Raw genomic sequence first — 23,819 nt, 5'->3', positions numbered from 1 at the left:
CCTTCAGGATCTCTTGGTAGACAGCAGAATTCATAGTTCCTTTTATCACGGCAAGTCTTCCAGGTCCTGAAGCAGCAAAACAGCCCCAGACCATCACACTACCACCACCATATTTTACTGTTGGTATAATGTTCTTTTTATGAAATGCAGTGTTCCTTCTACGCCAGATATACTTGGACACACACCTTCCAAAGAGTTCCACTTTTGTCTCATCGGTCCACAGAATGTTGTCCCAAAAGTCTTGGGGATCATCAAGATGTGTTGTGGAGAAATTGAGACGAGCTTTGATGTTCTTTTTGCTCAGCAGTGGTTTTCTCCTTGGAACTCTGCCATGCAGGCCATTTTTGCCCAGTCTTTTCCTGATGGTGGAGGCATGAACGCTGACCTTAACTGAGGCAAGTGAGGCCTGCAGTTCCTTGGACGTTGTTGTGGGGTCTTTTGTGACCTCTTGGATGAGTCGTCGCTGCGCTCTTGGGGTAATTTTGGGTGGCCGGCCACTCCTGGGAGGGTTCACCACTGTTCCATGTCTTCGCCATTTGTGGATAATGGCTCTCACTGTGGTTCGCTGGATTCCCAAAGCTTTGGAAATGGCTTTATAACCCTTTCCAGACTGATAGATCTCAATTACTTTCTTTCTCAATTGTTCCTGAATTTCTTTGGGTCTCGGCATGATGTGTAGCTTTTAAGGATCTTCTGGTGGACCTTACTGTGTCAAGCAGCTCCTATTTAAGTGATGCCTTGATTGTGAACAGGTGTGGCAATAATCAGGCCTGGGTGTGGCTAGAGAAATTGAACTCAGGTGTGGACAACCACAGTTATAGTATGTTTTAACAAGGGGGGCAATCACTTTTTCACACAGGGCCATGATGGTTTGGATTTTTTTTCACCTTTAATAATAAACACCTTCATTTACAAATTGCATTTTGTGTTTACTTGTGTTGTCCTTGACTATTGTTTAAATTGGTTTGATGTTCCGAAACACTTAAGTGTGACAAACATGCAAAGGAACAGGAAATGAGGAAGGGGCAAACACTTTTTCACACCACTGTATATAGTGTGGGCAGACATAGGAATGGCTGAGACCGGCTGTGACAACAATTCATTGTTTGTCTTCTCATCATTATCATCATCCTCCTTCCCCTCCCCCCTCCTCCATCACCACCTCCTAGAATTGTGGTACCTACACTGGGCTAAATAGTGCTATGTATATATGTATACTGGACTGTGTGTGTGTGTGTGTATATATATATATATATATATATATACATACATACATATCATGTCATAATTTTCCCACAAATAGAGCTTTCTTTTGGTGGTATTTGATCGCCTCTGCGTTGTTTATTTTTTGCACTATAAAAAAAAGAAAAAAGCCACAATTTTGAAAAAACAAACACAGTATTTAGTACTTTTTGCTATAATAAATATTTCAATTAATAGTAATTATTTTATTTTTTTTAACAATTTTTTTTCCCACAGAGACGTCAACAGGAAGAAAAAGCGAGAAGAACACCAGAACGAAGAGGGGATGCAGAGCGGGAAAGAGACTCCAAAAGAAAACGAGAGTAGTTGGGGAGGGAGTCTTTAATCTAAGTGGACAAACTTTAAGCACAGAAGAGTTAGCAGTGTTGGACAAGGGATTGAAATAGGCTCCAACAAAAAATCGAAATAAGTTTGATTCTTATATTGGAATAAGGAAAAATATAAGAAAAATCAATATTAAGAAGGCAAATTTGAGTAACCCACGAAGTAAGGAAATCACCTCACGACCCTCCCAGAATAAGGTAGAACATAGCACATTATGTAATAGATCGCTTTTTAACCCCTAAGTCCATGATGAACAACATATAGATGTTTTTAAAAACGTAGTTTCACAAGATCCGGATGATCTAAAAATTAAGAAAATTAATGATCCGATCCATATTAAAAAAGGTATACAGAAAGATATACGAAATCATGGAGAGGGGACCACAAAGTGAGAACAATAAGCCAAAAAGAATCACAATGGATATATAAAATGAAAACACTTGCGTCTTATGAGTTAAATATTGATTTTTGACTTAAATTGTTTTATCAGTGATTTTTGATTTTTTTAAATTACTATTTATGTAAACTTCATATTTTATTTCCGGTGTGCGCTATTGATCCACTTAGATTTTTACAAAAATAATTTTTATGGTGTGGTATGGTATAGTGTTATTTACCATTTTTAATTCTTAATTTTTCTCTTCTATAAAATTACAATTGATGGGTATTGGCATTAGTGTGTAATATATATATATTTTTAATTTTTTTTTATATATTTTTTTTTCATGTTTTAATTTTATATTAATCAATTTTGATTCATGTACTGGTAGTCTATGAGATGGATGTAGTACCTCTATTACACCACAAGATGCCACCACTTCATTTATTTTGCTTGAAGATTTAAAGGGGTTGTAAAGGTTCGTTTTTTATTTTCTAAATAGTTTCCTATAAGCTAGTGCATTGTTGGTTCACTTACCTTTTCCTTCGATTTCCCTTATAAATGTTTTTTTTTCTTTGTTTTCTTTGTCTGAATTTCTCACTTCCTGTTTTTCCTCAGTAAGCTGTTCAGTAAGCTGTTATGGCTGACTAACCACCAGCTCGGATGATGGTGAGAAGTTTACTGAGGATACACAGGAAGTGAGATATTCAGACAAAGAAAAAAAACATTTAGAAGGGAAATCGAAGGAAAAGGTAAGTGAACCAACAATGCACTAGCTTAGAGGAACCTATGTAGAAAATAAAAAACGAACCTTTACAACCCCTTTAAGCATGTGAGGTGTGTGCATTTTAAAGTTCTTGCAATGACTGTTAATAACCTTTCAATATTATTTTTTTAATAACGTTTTCTAATCAGAAAGGGAGGCACAATACTCTGCTTACCGGAGATTGCGCTCTTTGGTCTTCAACAAAATGGTGTTTTTACCACTTCCTGTATAATGGATATAAATGGATGTGTACATCATCTAATCCGGTTCCCTGATGAAGTCACGAGGTATGCAGAGTGACGTAACGCGTAGGACGCAAGACCAGAAGTAAACACCACAAGCCAGAAGGCGTTACGACGGACCAGAAGTGTATGCCGCGGACCAGAAATAACATACTGTCAGTACTAGAATCCCTTTAGGACCTAGCACAACTCACCTGACACAGCCTGTGTCTGGGAAACAACAGTGATTGGCCAGCTCACGTTTAAATCACCTGTATCAGCATTCAGTCAGTGCTCGTGTTAGAGTTCACTCGTGTTTGATCCAGCTGATATTTGCTCTGTGACTTTCGTGTTTGACCCGGCTTGTTTGACCCTTCTTACTTGCTTCTGATTCTGTACCGTTTGGATTCTGATCTACCTGTGTATGACCCAGCTTGCCTAGACTACGCTTTGCCTGATTCTACTAGTACCCTCATCTGCAGCAGTGAACCACAAGGTCCAGCAATCATCTATCCTCATCTACAGCAGTGAACTACAAGATCCAGCAATCATCTATCCTCACCTACAGCAGTGAACTACAAGGTCCAGCAATCATCTACCCTCGTCTGCAGCGGTGTACTACAAGTCCCAGCTGACCTGCTCTGCTTAGACCTGCTCATGGTATGTGCTTTGAACTCTTTGTATAATCAGCACACCTGAACTGTTACTTGTTATCTGCACCTAGCCTGACATTAACACGAGCCAATACATAAAGGGAAACCTATCATGAATCCTGAACAGGCTCAGTTGTTTACACAAGAACTTTGCCGTTTATCACATCAAGTTCAGGAAATGGCCACAGAGCTCACCAAGGTGCAATCTCCTTCTACTACCACCATTACTAAAACTCCATCTGAACCAAAAATTCCTTTGCCCGACCGGTTTTCTGGTGACCGTAAAGCGTTTTGCAACTTTAAAAACAGCTGCAAATTATTTCTCTTTCTCTTCCAGTACCTCTACATCCTATCGAGACTTAACCCAGGACAGGATTCCTAAGAAAAGGAAGGGAGACCGTCTGGATACGTCCACAGCTTCTTCACCTAGATCCACGGAAACGGTACACCAATTCACTGCGGTCCCACCCAAGGCACATCGCACACAAGTTTCCACCCCTATGCCCAACACCCTTTCACGCTCAACCACCACAGCAGATCCCTCTAGCCACAATGCACCCAGCACTCCTGCACCTAGCTCACATCCTGCTCCCATTCACTCTGGACTCTCATCTAGGAGAGCCAGTGAACCTGCACTTTCCTCTATGTTTCCACCTCATTCACAACCCTCGGATCCCCGTATCGCACCTATTTTTTTAGTTCAGACTCCGGAACACAAAACACATCCACCCTCACTACCCCACACACAAATGCACTGAATCTCGAGGTTGTGAACTTATCCTCGGTCTCCCTAACTAAGGAACAAATTGAAGTTTTAAAATTTGGTTTATCTTTCTGTCCATCTACTGATTTAGACAAATTCCAATTTGTTAAAGATATACATCTTTTTGCCAGACGTCTTCTTTTCAAGGTACTTTATGATAAAACTGAACACACAACTGATCCCAGTACCATCTCTGTGGAACCATCGTCCAGTGAGCTTCGGGCCATGGAAGACCTGATGTCACTGTGGGACGAGGGAAACACAGATGTTGAACAGTCTTCAGAGTTAATCACTCCTCTTGTATCAGTTCCGGGAGTATTATTTCCTGCCCCGGCTATGTTCAAACCAAAATCAAAAACATTTCCTTTGCTTCAAAGCAACCCAAACATCTGGGCTTTTGTGAGCCAATTAACTCTTGAAATCAAGCATCTAAATTTGAAAACACAAGAACCCCACAATCTACCTTTTAAACACCGACAGGCACTTCAAAACCTTCAAAATAACCCTGATATAGTCATTAAACCTGCTGACAAGGGTGGCAATGTATGTATTATGGATGTAGGGGCATATAGGAAAATGTGCCTAGACATCCTTAATAATAGGGACTGGTATCGTCCAATATCCCAACTCATCATTGAGAATTCTACTACCAAGTATTACCATCTTATCTTTCAGGCGTACCGACATGGTACCATAGATCTTAATACATGGAAGTATTTAAATGTAAAAAACCCACAAACCCCCACATTTTACTCGTTACCGAAACTGCATAAATCCTTAGTTAATCCACCGGGTCGACCCATAGTATCAGGTTGCCAATGTCTGACTGAGAATGCCAGTGCTCTTATTGACAAACACCTTTTTCCACATGTACTATCCTTGCCATCCTATGTAAAGGATACCATCGATCTATTACGGATTCTAGATGGTAAACAACTTCCCCCAGGTACATGGCTAGTGGCCCTAGACGTTGAGTGTCTTTACAATTCCATCCCGCACTCAATAGGCATCCAAGTCATGCATTCCTTCCTTCGGGAACGGGGTTCTATTTCGCAGAACTATGACAAATTTGTGCTTCAACTTTTGGAGTTCATTCTCACGCACAACTATTTTATGTTTGATCGTTCCCACTACCTCCAGGTGCAGGGCGTAGCTATGGGCACCAAATGTGCCCCTACCTACGCCAATCTGTACCTGGGGGGGTGGGAACGACACATCTTTTCAGGTGACCAATCCCGGGACTGGTGCCAGTTCATCTTGGGTTGGCACCGTTACATTGATGACATTTTGTTATTATGGACTGGTTCCCTTGATGAACTACATGAATTCTTTGATAATCTGTCTACCAACCAATTTAATCTTAAATTTACGATGGAATTCAGTCAGACCCAGATCAATTTTCTGGATATACACATTAAATTGGATAAAAATGGCGTCATTGACTCAGCTCTGTATCGTAAACCCTCTGCGGGTAATACCATTCTTCATGCGGAAAGTGCTCACCCTAGATCACTTCTAGATAGCATCCCTTACAGCCAATACCTCCGTTTACGTCGCAACTGTTCTCAAGACATAGATTTCGAATTAGCTGCACGGGATCTTACCACACGACTTTGTCAACGTGGATACAGTAAAGCATTACTAAAACGCACCTACAATAAAGTATTAAATTTGAACAGAAGTCATTTAATTTACCCTAAACCTAAACCTACTTCTCATACACCCATACGTATCATAACACAGTATTCACGTCAACATCATCAAATGAGAGCAATCCTAGACAAATATTGGCCCCTATTAACGGCGGATCCAATAATTCATAAATATATCAAGCCTTTTCCCCAATTGACGTACCGCAGATCCCAGTCCATGAGAGACCGACTAGTTACAAGTCACTTTAATACTCATCGACCTGTCAAACCTAATCGTACTGGCACCTATCCATGTGGCCACTGCGATATTTGTCGCTTCATTCTAGGATCAGCACAAGTCACACTGCCTAATGGTTCTATTCGCACCATTAAACACAATGTTACTTGTAAAACTGTGGGGATTGTTTACATTGCTAATTGCCCTTGTGGATGTTTCTACATTGGAAAGACCAAGCGCCCATTTTATAAAAGAATCAGAGATCACATGTTGCCCCTATCCAAACGATTATGCACTACAGCATTAAACAGACATATAGGCAATTCCCACAATTTTGACTCTAACGGTGTACATTTCGCAGCTCTGGAGCATGTGCCCATTCATGCTCGAGGTGGTGAAATAGACACGCGTTTACTTCAACTGGAAACCCAATGGATATATACCCTAGAAGCCACTAAGTATCCGGGTTTAAATGAATATATTACATTCAAACATTTTCTCTAAAAATCATTATCTTTTATACTATGGCCTGACCCTTTGGAAATAGGGCTACCCACTTTCTGCCAAATCGTCAGTATTTTCACACTCCAAAATTCTTTGTTTTTGTTTTTTGCTTTTTGTTTTTGTTTTTGTTTTTGTTTTTGTTTTTGTTTGTGTTTTTGTTTGGTTTCTGTTTTTTATTTTGTTTTATCCGTGTCTTGATGTTTGTCCATTTGACGTCGTGTCAGTCCTTTTTGTTTGTTTATGTGTTGTTTTTTTTTTTTTTTTTTTTTTTTTTTTTTTGTTGATATGTGTTACTTATTCCGGCTACACCTTACTCTCTGTTTTTATAGTCTAAAACAAAACTCCACAGACCTACTTAACAACTGTCGGTTCATTCATTTCTTATTCATTTCCTTTCTGGTTTATGCATTAACCCACTAGATTCATTCTTACTTTTATATAGTACTTTAAACATTATTGATTTTTTGCTTATGCTCCCTAAATAGTGCAGTTATCTTTATTGACGTTCTGCAGCGGTACATATCTTTTCAAACTAATCACAACTTGTTTATTGTTTCTTTGTATATCTATGAATTTGTATGGAGTCGGCCGACAGGCACAGTTCTTTCCCCTTATTTTTGTCCAGATGTCTCAAGGGATTTAGTCGAATTCAGATTAAATAGCCACTTTCTGGCTGTTAACCACCCAGATCAATCTATATAGGCTCTAATATATTATTCTCAAATTTTCTCTTTGTCTTCAGTCTCCGAGTTGCCCCCCTTTGGGCAGGCCCCCTCCTGGGGAGGCGCGTCCGATCACCTTATTTCCGCACAGTCATGGGTGCCTGTATGGACACACAGGTCCAGCTATGTGGAAGCTGGACCTGTTAACATGCGGGTTGCCGGGCGTGCGCATTCGCTTCACTGGGTCCTTGGATTGACAGTCTTTGTAGGGCTCTTCTGAGCCCTCTTGAGTGTCTCTCCCGTGTTCCCCGTTATTGCCTGTCGCGGCGTCCTGGTCTCCTTGGTCACGGAGACGCCGCCGCGGAGCATTATGGGGACTGTAGGCCCTCTTGTGTGACGCGGGTGCGCGCGCATGCGTAGTTCCGCATTCACTGTCCGCTCACATCCGGCGTCGCTGATTAGACGCCGGGTGGTGAGGGAGATAAAGAGGCGTTCACCAACACTGCAGGTACGTCCGCCCTGCCGAGTCCATGTGAGATGATATCGCCGCAAGGTTAGTTCACAGAACAAGCACGGAGTCTGACCACACAGACCATGTTGCTGTTCCAACCTTCCCTCCCTCCCTTCCTGCTTAATTTATTTACACCTGTTTTGGTCATTTTTTATACCCTAGACTGACTTTTTCTGGCGGCTCCGCTCCGAGCCTGAATGGTGTGGCTCTGGTGCTGTCTGCTGTGCGGTATGCTTGGGCTGCTGCCTGTACGATACAGCAACAATTGAGACTGCATTTCTTACATGCTTTTGGTAAGCAAGAACTATTTTAATTGATCAAAAATTACTTTTGAGCACACTGCCCAGCCAATTCCCTCTCTCCCTTTTTTTTTGCTCTGTTTTAGGGCCCTTTTCATACATCCGAACATTTTTCTATCTTAGTGTTCTTCTAAATTACCCCATTTACAACCAAGATCACCTTACGGGCCCCTAGAAACAATTCCAAGGACCTCCCTCTGTGCAATCTCCAGCTTTCCATGTGTAATATACCTTACACTTAATTCAGCACAGGTATGTTTTGAATTCATTCCTTATTGCAATGGACTCTCTAAACCTATTAATTAACCAATAATCCCTATGGAAGCTTTTTCAAGCTCCTTGTGAAGTTTGTAGAATATTAGATTTGTCTGTTCGCTTAATTTGTCTCCTGCAGTCACCTTATTGGCGGTTTTTTTGTGATCGGTTCGCTCTCCAATTCCGGGTGGGGTCTTCTTCTTAGGGATTAGACGCACTTGTTTTAGATTGGTAGGTATCATTTTGTTTATACTTTCCAATGACATACACATACCATTTGTTTCATTTTATATTGATCAATCTCCTGAGACAGTTGGGCGATGTTGAGGACTAAGAGTGTGCTTTTCTGTATATGACCGGTTCCATTAATTTTGTTTTGTTTTTTCTCCATTTATAGTGAATCCTTTTATTTGTATTTTAACCACTTTCAGACCGGACCATTTTGCTGGTAAATGACCAGAGGTCTTTTTACACTTTGGCACTGCGCTGCTTTAACTGGTAATTGCGCGGTCATGCAATGTTGTACCCAAACAAAATTTGCGTCCTTTTCTTCCCACAAATAGAGCTTTCTTTTGATGGTATTTGATTGCCTCTGCGATTTTTATTTTTTGCGATATAAACGTAAAAAGACCGCAAATTTTGAAAAAAAATGATATTTTCTACTTTTTGTTATTAGAAAAATCCAATAAACTCAATTTTAGTCATACATTTAGGACAAAATGTATTCAGCCACATGTCTTTGGTAAAAAAAAAGTCAATAATTGTATATTTATTGGTTTGCGCAAAAGTTGTCACATCTACAAACTAAGGTACGTTTTCTGGAATTTACGCAGCTTTTAGTTTACGACTGCCTATCTCATTTCTTGAGGTGCTAAAATGACAGGGCAGTACAAAACCCCCCCAAATGACCCCATTTTGGAAAGTAGACCCCCTAAGGAAATTGATAAGAGGCATGTTGAGCCCATTGAATATTTTATTTTTTTGCCTCAAGCGATTGAATAATGACAAAAAAAAAATTTTTTTTTTTTTTTTACACAAAGTTGTCACTAAATGATATATTGCTCACACATGCTATGGGCGTATGTGAAATGACACCCCAAAATAAATTCTGCTGCTTCTCCTGAGTACGGGGATACCACATATGTGGGACTTTTTGGGAGCCTAGCCGCGTACAGGGCCCCGAAAACCAAGCACCGCCTTCAGGCTTTCTAAGGGCGTCAATTTTTGATTTCACGCCTCACTACCTATTACAGTTTTGAAGGCCATAAAATGCCAAGATGGCACAAAACCCCCACAAATGACCCCATTTTAGAAAGTAGACACCCCAAGCTATTTGCTGAGAGGCATGTTGAGTCCATGGAATATTTTATATTTTGCCACAAGTTGCGGGAAAATTACAAACTTTTTTTTTTTTTTTTTTTTTTTCACAAAGTTGTCACTAAATGATATATTGCTCATGCATGCCATGGGCATATGTGAAATGACACCCCAAAATAAATTCTGCTGCTTCTCCTGAGTACGGGGATACCACATATGTGGGACTTTTTGGGAGCCTAGCCGCGTACGGGGCCCCGAAAACCAAGCACCGCCTTCAGGCTTTCTAAGGGCGTAATTTTTTGAGTTCACTTCTCACTACCTATTACAGTTTTGAAGGCCATAAAATGCCAAGATGGCACAAAACCCCCACAAATGACCCCATTTTAGAAAGTAGACACCCCAAGCTATTTGCTGAGAGGCATGTTGAGTCCATGGAATATTTTATATTTTGCCACAAGTTGCGGGAAAATTACAAACTTTTTTTTTTTTTCACAAAGTTGTCACTAAATGATATATTGCTCACGCATGCCATGGGCATATGTGAAATGACACCCCAAAATAAATTCTGCTGCTTCTCCTGAGTACGGGGATACCACATATGTGGGACTTTTTGGGAGCCTAGCCGCGTACGGGGCCCCAAAAACCAAGCACCGCCTTCAGGCTTTCTAAGGGCGTTACAGTTTTGAAGGCCATAAAATGCCAAGATGGCACAAACCCCCCCCCCCCCAAATGACCCCATTTTAGAAAGTAGACACCCCTAAATTTAGGGGTACACTAGTGAGACTAGGTAATAAATGGCGGGTGCCCTGAAACTATAAAAAAATAACTAACCAACCAGCGTCACCTGTAACAGTTATATGGTGATCACTGGTGAAAGGGTTAACTAGGGGGCAATCAGGGGGCTTTATGCGGTAGTATATGGGGGTCCCTGGCGCTATAAAAAGCTGCGGCGAACCTAAATACCTACCTGCCTAACTAGCGTCACCTGTGACACTAATACAGCGATCAGAAAAACGATCGCTTATTAGGCTGGGTTCACACTGGAGCGATGCGGGAACGCCACGAATGCGCGGCGGGTTCCCGCATCGCATGCCTCCCGGCGGCAGTTCACACTGCCCTATGCGAACTGCTGGGAGTGTCAGTGAAATGTTAATGACACCCCCAGATCAGTTCGCATATCGCAGTGCGATCTGCAAACTTGGATCGCATGGTGTGAACACCCATGCGATCCGATTCTGCTGCGGACCAAAAAAAGGGTCCCGTGCGAGTTTGCGGCGGGTGCGACACGAATTCAGCCATACTATCTGTATAGCTGAACTCGAATCGCACAGAGATCGGATGTGATTTGCACTGCAGTGCGGTGCGAATCACATCCGTTCTCATAAACCGCTGCAATGTGAACCCAGCCTTAGTGACACTGGCGACGGGGGGTGATCACGGGGTTAAACCTTTATTGGGGGGGTTAGGGGGGTACCTTAGAACTAAAGGGGGCTAACCCTAACTGCCCTAACAGTTATTAGTCACAAATGACACCTGCCGGGTGATCAGGGGGTTAAACCTTTATTAGGTAATAAATGGCGGGTGCCCTGAAACTATAAAAAAATAACTAACCAACCAGCGTCACCTGTAACAGTTATATGGTGATCACTGGTGAAAGGGTTAACTAGGGGGCAATCAGGGGGCTTTATGCGGTAGTATATGGGGGTCCCTAGCGCTATAAAAAGCTGCGGCGAACCTAAATACCTACCTGCCTAACTAGCGTCACCTGTGACACTAATACGGCGATCAGAAAAATGATCGCTTATTAGGCTGGGTTCACACTGGAGCGATGCGGAAACGCCGCGAATCCGCGGCGGGTTCCCGCATCGCATGCCTCCCGGCGGCAGTTCACACTGCCCTATGCGAACTGCTGGGAGTGTCAGTGAAATGTTACTGACACCCCCAGATCAGTTCGCATATCGCAGTGCGATCTGCAAACTCGGATCGCATGGTGTGAACACCCATGCGATCCGATTCTGCTGCGGGCCAAAAAAAGGGTCCCGTGCGAATTTGCGGCGGGTGCGGCGGGTGTGGCGGGTGCGGCGGGTGCGGCGAATGGCTGAACTCGAATCGCACAGAGATCGGATGTGATTTGCACTGCAGTGCGGTGCGAATCACATTCGTTCTCATAAACCGCTGCAATGTGAACCCAGCCTTAGTGACACTGGCGACGGGGGGTGATCACGGGGTTAAACCTTTATTGGGGGGGTTAGGGGGGTACATTAGAACTAAAGGGGGCTAACCCTAACTGCCCTAACAGTTATTACAGTCACAAATGACACCAATGCAAAAAAAAAAAAAACAAAAAAAAAAATGACATTGGTGTCACTGTGACTGGGGGGCAGGGGTAATTGGGGGGGTGATCGGGGGGTAAAGGGGGGGTGTGAGTGTGCCTGGCATGTTCTACTGTGTGTGGGATGTGTTGGTGCAACTCACTGATCCGCTCTCCTCCGTGTCGGAACGAAAAATACCGACACGGAGGAGAGAATACATCACTTCCTCTCCTGTGTTTACATTACAGGAGAGGAAGTGATGTCACCGGGGATTTCCATTCGTCGGGAGCGATCGCGAGGGGGTGGCCATGAATGAATGGCCGTCCCCTCGTCCGGGATCGCTCCCGAACGAAAACCGACCGCCGCAGGCACCGGGCGGGGGCCCGATCGGGCCCCCGACCCGCGGGAGGCAAAGGACGTACATATATGTGCTTATGCCTGCCCGTGCCATTCTGATGACGTACATCGGCGTGAGGCGGTCGGCAAGTGGTTAAACAAAACAATTTTCTCTTCCATCAATTATTGGCTCCCCTGAAGAAGCCTAATAATAGGCGAAACATGTCGGGAATTTTCCATCTGAACTGCCAAGAATATGGTTATTTAAACTAATTGTTGGATTTTGTATACTGTTTTGTATGGCAGCCAATATATGTATTTTTGTTAATTTTGATCTTATTGTATTTTCTTGATCGCTTTTACTACATTTAATAAAACATTTTCTTTTATCTAAACATTTATATACCTCTCTCTTACTATTATCAGCACCGTAACAGTCCCGTCTGTCTCTTTTCGCTTTTCCTTAGCTGCAAATTATATTTCAAGTTGAGGCCATACTCGTCTGGCCCTGAAACTCAGAGGGTTCAAATCATTATCTCTCTACTACAGGGTGACCCCCAGGCTTGGGCCTTTAACCTGGAACCTAACCATCCAGCCTTACTAACAGTAGATGCCTTCTTTGAAGCCCTTGGGTTGCTATATGATGATCCAGATCGTGCTGCTACTGCAGAATCGACCCTGCGTAACTTAAAACAAGGAACTACCACAGCTGAAATGTATTGCTCAGAGTTTCGCAGGTGGGCCCCGGAATCTGGCTGGAATGATGCAGCTCTCCGCAGCCAGTTTAGAGTTGGCCTTTCAGATGCGATTAAAGACGCTCTGGTCAACTTCTCCTACCCAGCCTCACTGGAGGAGGCTATGTGTCTAGCTATTAGAATTGACCGCCGCCAGCGAGAGAGGAGGCGAGAACAAACAATGGCTGTGGCAAACTGTATACCTTCCTTACCACCTGATTATTCCATCTCCAGTGCCAAATCTGAGGAAGAACCTATGCAGTTAGGCTCCACCCGGTTATCTGCCCAGGAACACAAACGCAGGCGTAATATGGGACTCTGCTTATACTGTGGCCTCAAGGGTCATATGCTCCGTTCGTGCCCTACACGTCCGGGAAACGCCAGGACCTAGGTGATTGCGGGGAGGTCACCTTAGGTCTACTCTCATCTCCCCAGGGGGACAATCGTATACTTTTACCCGCTGTCATTCACTTTGGGACAGGGGCTCATGAACTGCTGGCCTTGGTGGATTCTGGAGCAGCTGAGAATTTTATTGATAAAACTCTGATCACCTCTTTGTCCCTGGAAACTCATGCTCTAGATTGTCCAGTCCGCCTGATCTCTGTGGATAATCGGCCTCTCTCACAAGACCTAGTGCTCGAATCCACCAACCCTTTCCAGTTACAATTAGGGGCTTTGCATTGGGAGAAGATTTCTTGTCTTGTCATTGACTCTCCATCCACTCCTTTGATCCTAGGCCTTCCTTGGCTTCAGAAGCACAATCCTATAATTGACTGGCCAACAAGAGATATTCTGGCTTGGTCCAATCAGTGTAAAAAGAGCTGCATCCAGCACCTTGTTCGACTTGATACCTGTCAAGTGGGAATAGAACAGATTCCACTTTGTTATAAGGACTTTCGGGATGTGTTTTCTAAAGGAATTGCTGACACTTTACCTCCTCATCGCAGTTATGATTGTCCCATTGACCTCTTGCCTGACACTACACCTCCTCGAGGGAGAGTCTTTCCACTGTCTGAACCAGAGAATCTTGCTTTGCAAGAATACATCCAGGAAAACCTAGCTAAGGCTTTCATCCGTCCCTCCACTTCTCCCGCAGGAGCAGGATGCTTCTTTGTCCCGAAGAAGGATGGAGGACTGCGACTTTGTGTTGATTACAGAGGTCTAAATAAAATAACCATTCCCAATCGGTATCCTCTCCCTCTCATCACAGAGTTGTTTTCTCAAATCCAGGGAGCCAAAATTTTCTCCAAACTAGATTTAAGGGGAGCCTATAATCTGGTGCGAATCCGTGCAGGCGATGAATGGAATACGGCCTTTAACACCAAGGATGGTCATTACGAATGTCTTGTCATGCCTTTCGGCCTCAGGAATGCACCAGCCGTCTTTCAGAACTTCATGAATGACATTTTCCGTGACATGATGGGTCGCTTCATGCTTGTTTATTTAGACGATATTTTGATTTACTCTCCCAATCTTGAAACACATCAGAAGCATGTCTGCTCGGTATTAGCCCGACTAAAGACTCACTCCCTTTTTGTAAAGCCTGAAAAATGTCTTTTCCATGTTAAACAAGTACCTTTCCTGGGTTACCTAATTTCTGACACAGGCATCACCATGGACCCAGCCAAGGTTCAAGCCATTCTAGACTGGGCACCACCTTCAGACCTGAAGGCAGTTCAACGCTTCCTGGGCTTTGCAAATTTCTATCGAAAATTCATTAAGAACTTTGCCACCATTGCACATCCCATCACCTCTCTCACCAGGAAGACTCCTAGTACATTTAAATGGACTACTGAAGCCCAGGCAGCCTTCACCCAGTTAAAGAAAGCTTTTACCTCTGCACCAATTCTACGCCATCCTGTTCCTGAGCTACCTTTTATTGTAGAGGTAGATGCATCTGAAGTAGGAGTGGGGGCGCTTTTGTCACAAAAAGATCCTGTAAGCGCTGCCATCCACCCTTGTGCCTTCTTGTCCCGTAAATATTCCCCAGCAGAACGCAATTACGATATAGGCAACAGAGAACTTTTAGCCATAAAGCTAGCTTTAGAGGAGTGGAGACATTGGCTGGAGGGAGCTCGCTATCCATTCATAGTTCTGACTGACCACAAAAACCTTGAATATATCCGTTCTGCTAAAAGACTGAACTCTCGTCAAGCCAGGTGGTCATTGTTCTTCTCCAGATTTGACTTTACAATTTCTTATTTACCAGGTCCAAAAAACATTAAGGCCGATGCCTTGTCTCGCAGTTTTTTATCAGAGTCTCCTCCTCCGCTTCCTCCTCAACCCATTATCTCTGAGGATAGGATTTTGGCTTTTACCCAGACTGACATCTCTGAGGCCTTGTTACCAGTACAGGCTGAAGCCCCTCCCTCCACTCCCCCTGGTATGCTCTTTGTGCCCCTGGCTCTTCGTTTGCAGGTATTGCAACAAGTACATGCATCAAAACCTGCAGCACATCCAGGGTTTAGACAAACTTTTGAGATTGTCTCTCGCAACCTCTGGTGGCCATCGCTTAGGCAGGATGTGTTAGCCTTCGTCCAGGCCTGTGAAGTTTGCGCCAGAAGCAAGAGCAGTACCTCTAAGCCCCCCGGTCTCCTTCGTCCTCTACCAATACCTACCTGTCCCTGGACCCATTTATCTATGGACTTTATCACAGACTTGCCTACTTTGTTCCGCTTCCGAAGCTTCCATCTGCTAAAGAACTGGCATCTTTATTCATTAAGCACATTTTCAGGCTCCATGGGGCACCAGTTAACATTGTCTCTGACCGTGGCTCTCAGTTTATAGCCCAGTTTTGGAAGGCCCTTTGCTCTCAGCTGGGGATTAAATTATCATATTCTTCAGCATATCATCCTGAGACTAATGGCCAAACAGAAAGGACTAATCAGACTCTAGAGAAGATGGTACGTTGTCTGATGGCCAAAGATGAGGTGGAGTGGGTCAACATCCTTCCATGGGCAGAGTTTGCCTTTAATAATTGTGCCAGCACATCTACAGGGACCTCTCCTTTCTTTTGTGTTTACGGGTTGCATCCTCGTGTGTGCTCCTTTGATCTTCCGCCCTCTGATGTTCCAGATGCCAACTCCACGATTGAACATTTCTCCAAAATCTGGTCCGATGTAAATCATGCTATTTCCCGCTCTGTGCAGGCTTTTAAGAAAACTGCTGACAAGAAGCGCTCAAAGGCACCAGAATATAAAGTTGGTGACAAAGTGTGGTTATCATCTCGGAATCTGTCCCTGCATGTTCCATCTAAAAAGCTTGGCCCAAAATTCATAGGGCCTTATGAAATCTCGGAGATTGTTAATCCTGTGTCCTACAGATTAAAACTGCCCCCATCCATGCGCATTCCAAATGTCTTTCATGTTTCATTGTTGAAACCTGTTCATTCCAGCCTCCTAGTAAATGAACCAGAACCTGTGGATGTGTTGGACAGTCAAGAATATGAAGTGGCATTTATTCTTGATTCCAGACGAGTGCGCAATTCCTTACAATATCTTGTTCATTGGAAAGGGTTCGGCCCAGAGGATCGATCTTGGGTACCAGCTCGTGATCTTCATGCTGATCGACTTAAGAAGAAGTTCCATCTCCGTTATCCAAGTAAGCCTGGGGGTGCAGGAGCAACCCCTCGAGAAAGGGGGGGTACTGTCAGTACTAGAATCCCTTTAGGACCTAGCACAACTCACCTGACACAGCCTGTGTCTGGGAAACAACAGTGATTGGCCAGCTCACGTTTAAATCACCTGTATCAGCATTCAGTCAGTGCTCGTGTTAGAGTTCACTCGTGTTTGATCCAGCTGATATTTGCTCTGTGACTTTCGTGTTTGACCCGGCTTGTTTGACCCTTCTTACTTGCTTCTGATTCTGTAGCGTTTGGATTCTGATCTACCTGTGTATGACCCAGCTTGCCTAGACTACGCTTTGCCTGATTCTACTAGTACCCTCATCTGCAGCAGTGAACCACAAGGTCCAGCAATCATCTATCCTCATCTACAGCAGTGAACTACAAGGTCCAGCAATCATCTATCCTCACCTACAGCAGTGAACTACAAGGTCCAGCAATCATCTACCCTCGTCTGCAGCGGTGTACTACAAGTCCCAGCTGACCTGCTCTGCTTAGACCTGCTCATGGTATGTGCTTTGAACTCTTTGTATAATCAGCACACCTGAACTGTTACTTGTTATCTGCACCTAGCCTGACACGTACGAAGTGACGTGGAACGCCGATGTACTTTGAGTCTGGCCTGGTTTTCAGCTACTTACATGTAAGCAGCCATTTTTATGAATAAAATTTATGTTATTTGGGTAATGCACTATTGGAGACCCATTTATTTTTACATGTGGATCCAATTATGGAGTCTAAGCTAACATTTATCTCCCATATCTATTGTTATTGCCGAATTGACTGACCTACATATATGGAAGGGGGGGACAAGATCGGTGTAATCTATTAGAGCGCTTTTCCCACACCCATGAGGTAAGGGCACTGAGAGCACTTTATTGCATTCACAGAGCACTCCTCATCACTGGAATTGGGGGTGAAAGGACACACATTTTGGATCTTCCATTTTGGCACAGAACTTGTTTGCACTTTAATAAGCTTTGCATTTTGCACATAATTGTTTGATTAGCACTTTATTTCTGCCTTTAGCGGAGTGCACTATATGAATTCCCTTTTTCAGTGGACTATACTGGATGCACTTTACTATTGCTATTAGCAGGAGTGCACGTTATATACTGGACTATTGGATGCACTTTATTTATTTGATGCACTTTATTTATTGAACATGATTGAAGTATTGTTTTTGATGCACATATGGTTATAGTAATATGTGGGTATTTTGTGTAGCAGACGGATCACTGAGGTTATGCGCTGAGTCAAGTACATTTATGTATAATATCTAATAAACTGTCACAGGTAGAGCAAACACAGCATGTTTCTCAGGCACAGATCTTCCCTAGGTGTATACACTTCCTCTCCAGAATCGCTCCTCTTAGGCAGCAGCAAAAAGCAACTCCCACTGAAACACGTAGAACTCGCCAAGGATTCGAGAGAGTCATTGATGAACCGGGATCGCACAGCAGCTTAGCATCAGCACTGGGAATCCGCCCGACTAGTTTTGTCCTAACAGACGTTCTCAAGGATCTGTTTGGGCATAACTCGTCGGGGCAGAATCCCAGTACTGATGCCACACTAGAGGTCGACCGATATGGGTTTTTCTCTGGCCGATGCCGATATTTAGAAATCATGGCGGCCGATAGCCGATATATGATGCCGATTTTTTTTGGGCCGATATGTTAGGCCGATTTTATTTTATTTATTTATTTTTTTCCTTTTTTATTTTATTTTTTAATCCCCCTTGATCTAACACACCTTTCCCACTGGGGCGTTTTTCAGGCGCTTTTGGGCTAAAAATAGCGCCTGTAAAATGGCTCCCCTGCAGTCTGTGTGAAAGACAGAGTGCTTTCACACTGAGGCGATGCGCTGGCAGGATCTTAAAAAAAAAAAGTCCTGCAAGCAGCACGTTTGGAGTGGTGTATACCGCTCCTCCACCACTCCTGCCCATTGATATGAATGGGCACCACTGCTGAAGCGCATGCAATGCGATTTGGCAGCGGTGCTTCATGGGCGCATTTAACCTCTTCCTTGGCCGCTAGCTGGGTTATATGTGCCCCACTAGCAGCCAAATAGCACCGCTAAAATGATGGTAAAGAGCCGCTAAAACTTGCGTTTTACCATCAACGCCTGCCCGCTCCAGTGTGAAAGCAGCCTTCATAAGTGATACAGAAAATTTCTTACATTTAAACATTTATTAAACAAAACAAACCTCCAATCAGTTTACTTGTATGTATGATTTAGATTAAAAAAAAAAAAAAAAACGATATATTAAATAAAAACAGGTAGTCAAAACTTTTGGACGAAAAAAAAAAAATGGGCTAACTTTACTGTTTTTATTTTATTTTTATTTTTTAAATAGTGTATTTTTTTCCTAAAAAAAATGCATTTGAAAGACCTCTGTGCAAATGCTGTGTGACATAAAATATTGCAACAACCGCTATTTTATCCCCTAGGATCTCTGCTAAAAAAATATATATAATTTTTGGGGGGTCTAAGTGATTTTCTGGCAGAAAATACAGGATTTTTACTTGTAAGCAACAAGTGTCAGAAAAGATTTAGTCTTTAAATGGTTAAACTGAGAACTTCTACACACAGAGATAACTTCATTCATTCAGTGTAAACATTGTATCATTCTGTTCTTTTCTTGGCAGCCTGCCCAGAGAGGAGGAAAGTGTTTCTATGACGACTCAGGCAACTTACACTGACTGAAATGACTTCTGTAATAGAAAAGTCCCGCTGTAGTTCTAAATCGGCTTTTTATCAGCTCAAATCGGCCGATGCCGATTATTTAAAAAACGGCAAATATCGGCCGATATATCGGTCGACCTCTATGCCACACCGCTGTACAATCCCAGGTCATCAGAGGCTCTCTTAGCTCCTTGGTGAGCTCTACCTGTTCCAGTGGGAATTGCCTTTTTCTACTGCCTAAGAGAAGTGATTTTGGATTGGAAGTGCATATACCTAGGGAAGATCTGTGTCTGAGAAACATGCTGTTGTTTGCTCTACCTGTTACAGTTTATGGTCTGATGAGTGTGCATTTGATTAAGGTGGTGGCACACTGTGTTTTTGCTACACTACATGGATCTGCTGGATGATGGAAGATCTTTTTTATGTGACTATACGGTATATGGACTTTGATTTAAGAGAGACTTCCCATTTGGCACATTGTTGTACACTGTTTACTTGTTTAGTTTTTTTATGCTTTTGTCATATTCACTGGCGTTTATTCATTTCATGATACCACATAAATCATCTGGCCTTGATTTGGCCACAGCTAGAAATTCTACAGGGGGAGGGGGTGTTTTTCAGATAGATTTTGTGTGTTTACAGTTTGTGGTGCTCAGATACAGTTAAGTTCCACTTTAATTGGAGGACATTATTTTTTGGTTTAGGATTTGAGGCTGGGTTCACATATGAGCCGCATGCGGTTCACAGCAGGGGTCAGGTGTGTCCCTGTTCACTGTTTCAGGTCCGATTTCAGCCTGTATTTTGGGCTGAATTTGTACCTGAAATGGACCAAAAGGGCCTCTGTGGAGATATGTGAACCAGCTCCATAGAGAGACAGACAAAATCTCCTACTCTTGCAAATTGGATGAATGAAATCCCCATCCACTTTGCAATGGTGGGAACCCAGACTAAAGTGGAGCATTCAGCAACCCAACAAGTCTGTATTATTAAAGCGGAATTCCACCCAAAAAAAGTGCCAGCTATCACTGCTCGTCTATGCCACCTATCGGTGCCACCTATCGGTGCCACCTATCAGTGCTCATCAATGCCGCCTATCAGTGCTGCCTGTCCCTCAGAAGTTTGGCCTCCTTCCTCTGCCGCCGGGCCATTTAGAAAGTGCAGTGCGTTTTGTGCATGTGCAGTAGGGAACTGGCCTTGAAAATCGTCTGGGGTGCCGACATTGCGGGCTCCCTGGACAGCTAAGTCTCTTTATATTAAAAGTCAGCAGCCACAGTATTTGTAGCTGCTGACCTTTAATTGTTTCCCCAGGCTGGAACTCCTCTCTCCTCTTTAACTTCCTGACACATCACAATAGACAGCAATAGGATTTTTTTTTTTTAAAGTGCCACCATTTGTCATTAATAATCAGGGGCATGTAATTTAGGGCCAAACATATGAGTTTGCCTAGGCTGGGATGATGTGTCCGATATTTGTGAACATAGACAAAAAATGCACAGGCACCAGGATTTGCAGTAAATGACTGTGCCATCTTTGACGCAGGTTATCAATCCATGATGTAAATGGTGAACCTGGATGCTTCCTAAACAAAGATAGCTCCATCTTTCTGGAGAGAAAAGTAGACAAAACCATCTGTAAGAGGCCATACATACACTCACTTCCAATTCCAATTGAAGAACTACCTAAAGTCCATTAAAATCTATAGGGGTCACTCTGACTTTTTATAAACATGAATGAAACATGAATGATTGTTATAAATTATCAATATAGTTGACTATATATATATATATATATATATAGTGAAACAGAAAATGGTGTGTCTGGTATGTCCTCGATAGATAAGGCACCTCATCCCAGTAATTAAATACAATTTGGAGCAAACAGGGAAGGGATTATCACGGTGCCACAAATAAATCGACAAGTACTTTTATAAAGAAAACTTTTATTCATACAAAAATTATACAAAATGTGATTTAAAAAGGGAGCCATCAGTACAAAGTAGTCACATATCAATAGTGAAGCGAATTTTGATGACCAGCTGATAAGATGGTAAGTAGCAGGCCAACTTCTTCCCTACTAGTTTCGCCAAACACATTGGCTTCATCAGGGGAGTAGAATAAAGTGATGGTCAAAAATTGCTTTAGAACTAAAGAGAGAAAAAACAATATAAATATTAAGGTGCATGCTACAGCGAGTGACCAGCTGTCTGGCTATAAAGGGTCCGGTCCCAGCCCTGGCCACTCCTCCTCCTAACCCCTCCCCCATCCTATCAACACTCAGCCATGCACATCAAGCGAGGCAGGATAGATGCTCCCAGGTGCCAAAAAACAGCTAGCAAACACAGCCAATTCAAGGTGGCTGCAGGGGGCTTGAAGTGAAATACTATAAAAGCTAGAGAGAAAAAAAAGAAATCAAAAAATATTACATTGTGTATAAGACAATAAGCTCAATAAATTTTATTAAAAAAATGTATTATATATATACACATCTCTATACATACCAAAATCTATTATAGATTGGAATAAATGGGGCATTGATCAAACATATTGTTAATTGGCTCTAAGACAATCAGATAGTTCAATTATGAAGACAGCCAGACAGAAAAATCAAAACAAAAGAAAAAATAATTTAATACATAGAATACTTCAAAGATGTCGCAAAAATAGAGTGTGTGAGAAAATAAATAATGAAATAAAAAGCCCACCCTAAATTCAAGCAGTGTATGTTATTAAAAAACGCCAGCATCAGGGCCGTCTTTAAGGCAGGGCAAAAGGGGCAGCTGCCCTGGGCCCTCTCATAGTTGTGAGGCCCAAAGCAGCTGCCTCATACTTGTTAATTATCTCAATTTAAATTCCCTTGTCCCTTGAAGTTTTAGTCCTGTACTGTGTCCTGATATCTCAGTGTGAAATGCTGCTACTAATGCTGCCCAGCTCTGCTCTATTGTTGTGTACAGATGACTCACCTGCAGACCCTGTGTTTACATGTAAATTACTGGCATTCATATGTTAATAGCGGCGGCATTCATAATTAAACAGCTGTGGCTGGCAGCATTGATATGTAAATAAAGGTGGCAATCGTATGTATATCATGCCCCCCTGCAGTAAGGAGATGATGTGCTGTAACCTCTAGCAACCAATCAGTGAGCAGTATTACTGTACATTAATCTCTAGCAACCAATTAACAAGCAGAAATCATTTGCTGTAACCTCTAGCAACTAATCAGTGAGCCGTAATGTGTGCTGTAACCTCTAGCAACCAGTCAGTAAGTAGTAATGATATGAATGAATGAATGAAATACTTATATAGCGTACAATGCGAACTGAATCACCTCTAGGCGCTGTGGCGAGCTTTGATCATCTGCTAAAAGAGGAAGGTCTTGAGTTTTTTCCTAAAAGCCAGGTGATTTTCTTCCAGGCGGATGTTGATTGGTAGAGCATGCCATAGCCGAGGCCCTTGGACAGCGAATCTCCGATCACCCTTGGATTTATACCGGGCTTTGGGCACGAGGAGGAGGTTTTTGTTGGCTGATCGAAGACTGCGGTTTGGTGTGTAATGATTTATTTTCTCCATTAGGTATTGCGGAGCTTCTCTATGCACGCATTTGTGGGTGAGGCAAAGGGTCTTGAACGTGATCCGATTTTTTACAGTTAGCCAATGTAAGCTCCTCAGTGAAGGAGAGATGGATTCCCAGGGTTTTTTTCCTGTTATCAGCCTTGCCGCCGTGTTTTGGATCAGTTGTAATCGCGCAAGTTGATATTGTGGTAATCCTATGTAAAGCGAGTTTACGTAGTCCAGTCGTGAATTAATGATTGTTCCAACTACCACTGCTTTGTCATTCTTTGGGATAAAAGGGATGAGTCTGCGAAGCATGCGCAGCAGATGGTGAGATCGACTGACTACAGATCCTATTTGTGCATCCATTGACATTTGTGCGTCTAAAATAACCCCGAGACTCTTCGCTTTGGTCTTTGGGGAGATAGTCTGCCCAAAGACGGTTGATGGAGACCAGGAGGTTTTGGTTGCGGGCTTATGATTTGGGTGTAAGATAAGAAGCTCTGTCTTTGATTGGTTCAGCTGGAGGGAGTTGGTGGTCATCCAGTCCTCTATTGATTTGAGGCAGTTTTCAAGTTGTTGTTGGTGATCTTTTTTTCCATTGATCCGGAAATAAAGTTGCGTGTCGTCAGCGTAAGAGTGGAAGCAGAGATCTGAGCATCTGATGATTTGAAGGAGTGGGCGAATGTAAATGTTGAAGAGAACGGGTGACAACGGAGAGCCTTGAGGGACTCCACAGGTGACTGCCTGAGTTTCGGAGAGGAATTTTCCTAGTTTCACTGTCTGTGACCGATTT

The sequence above is a fragment of the Lithobates pipiens genome, unplaced genomic scaffold (genome assembly GCF_037356315.1).
Source record: "Lithobates pipiens isolate NorthernLeopardFrog02 unplaced genomic scaffold, aLitPip1_a1.2 Scaffold_1, whole genome shotgun sequence".
Lineage (NCBI taxonomy): Eukaryota > Metazoa > Chordata > Amphibia > Anura > Ranidae > Lithobates > Lithobates pipiens.
Note: the sequence above shows the minus strand (reverse complement) of the source record.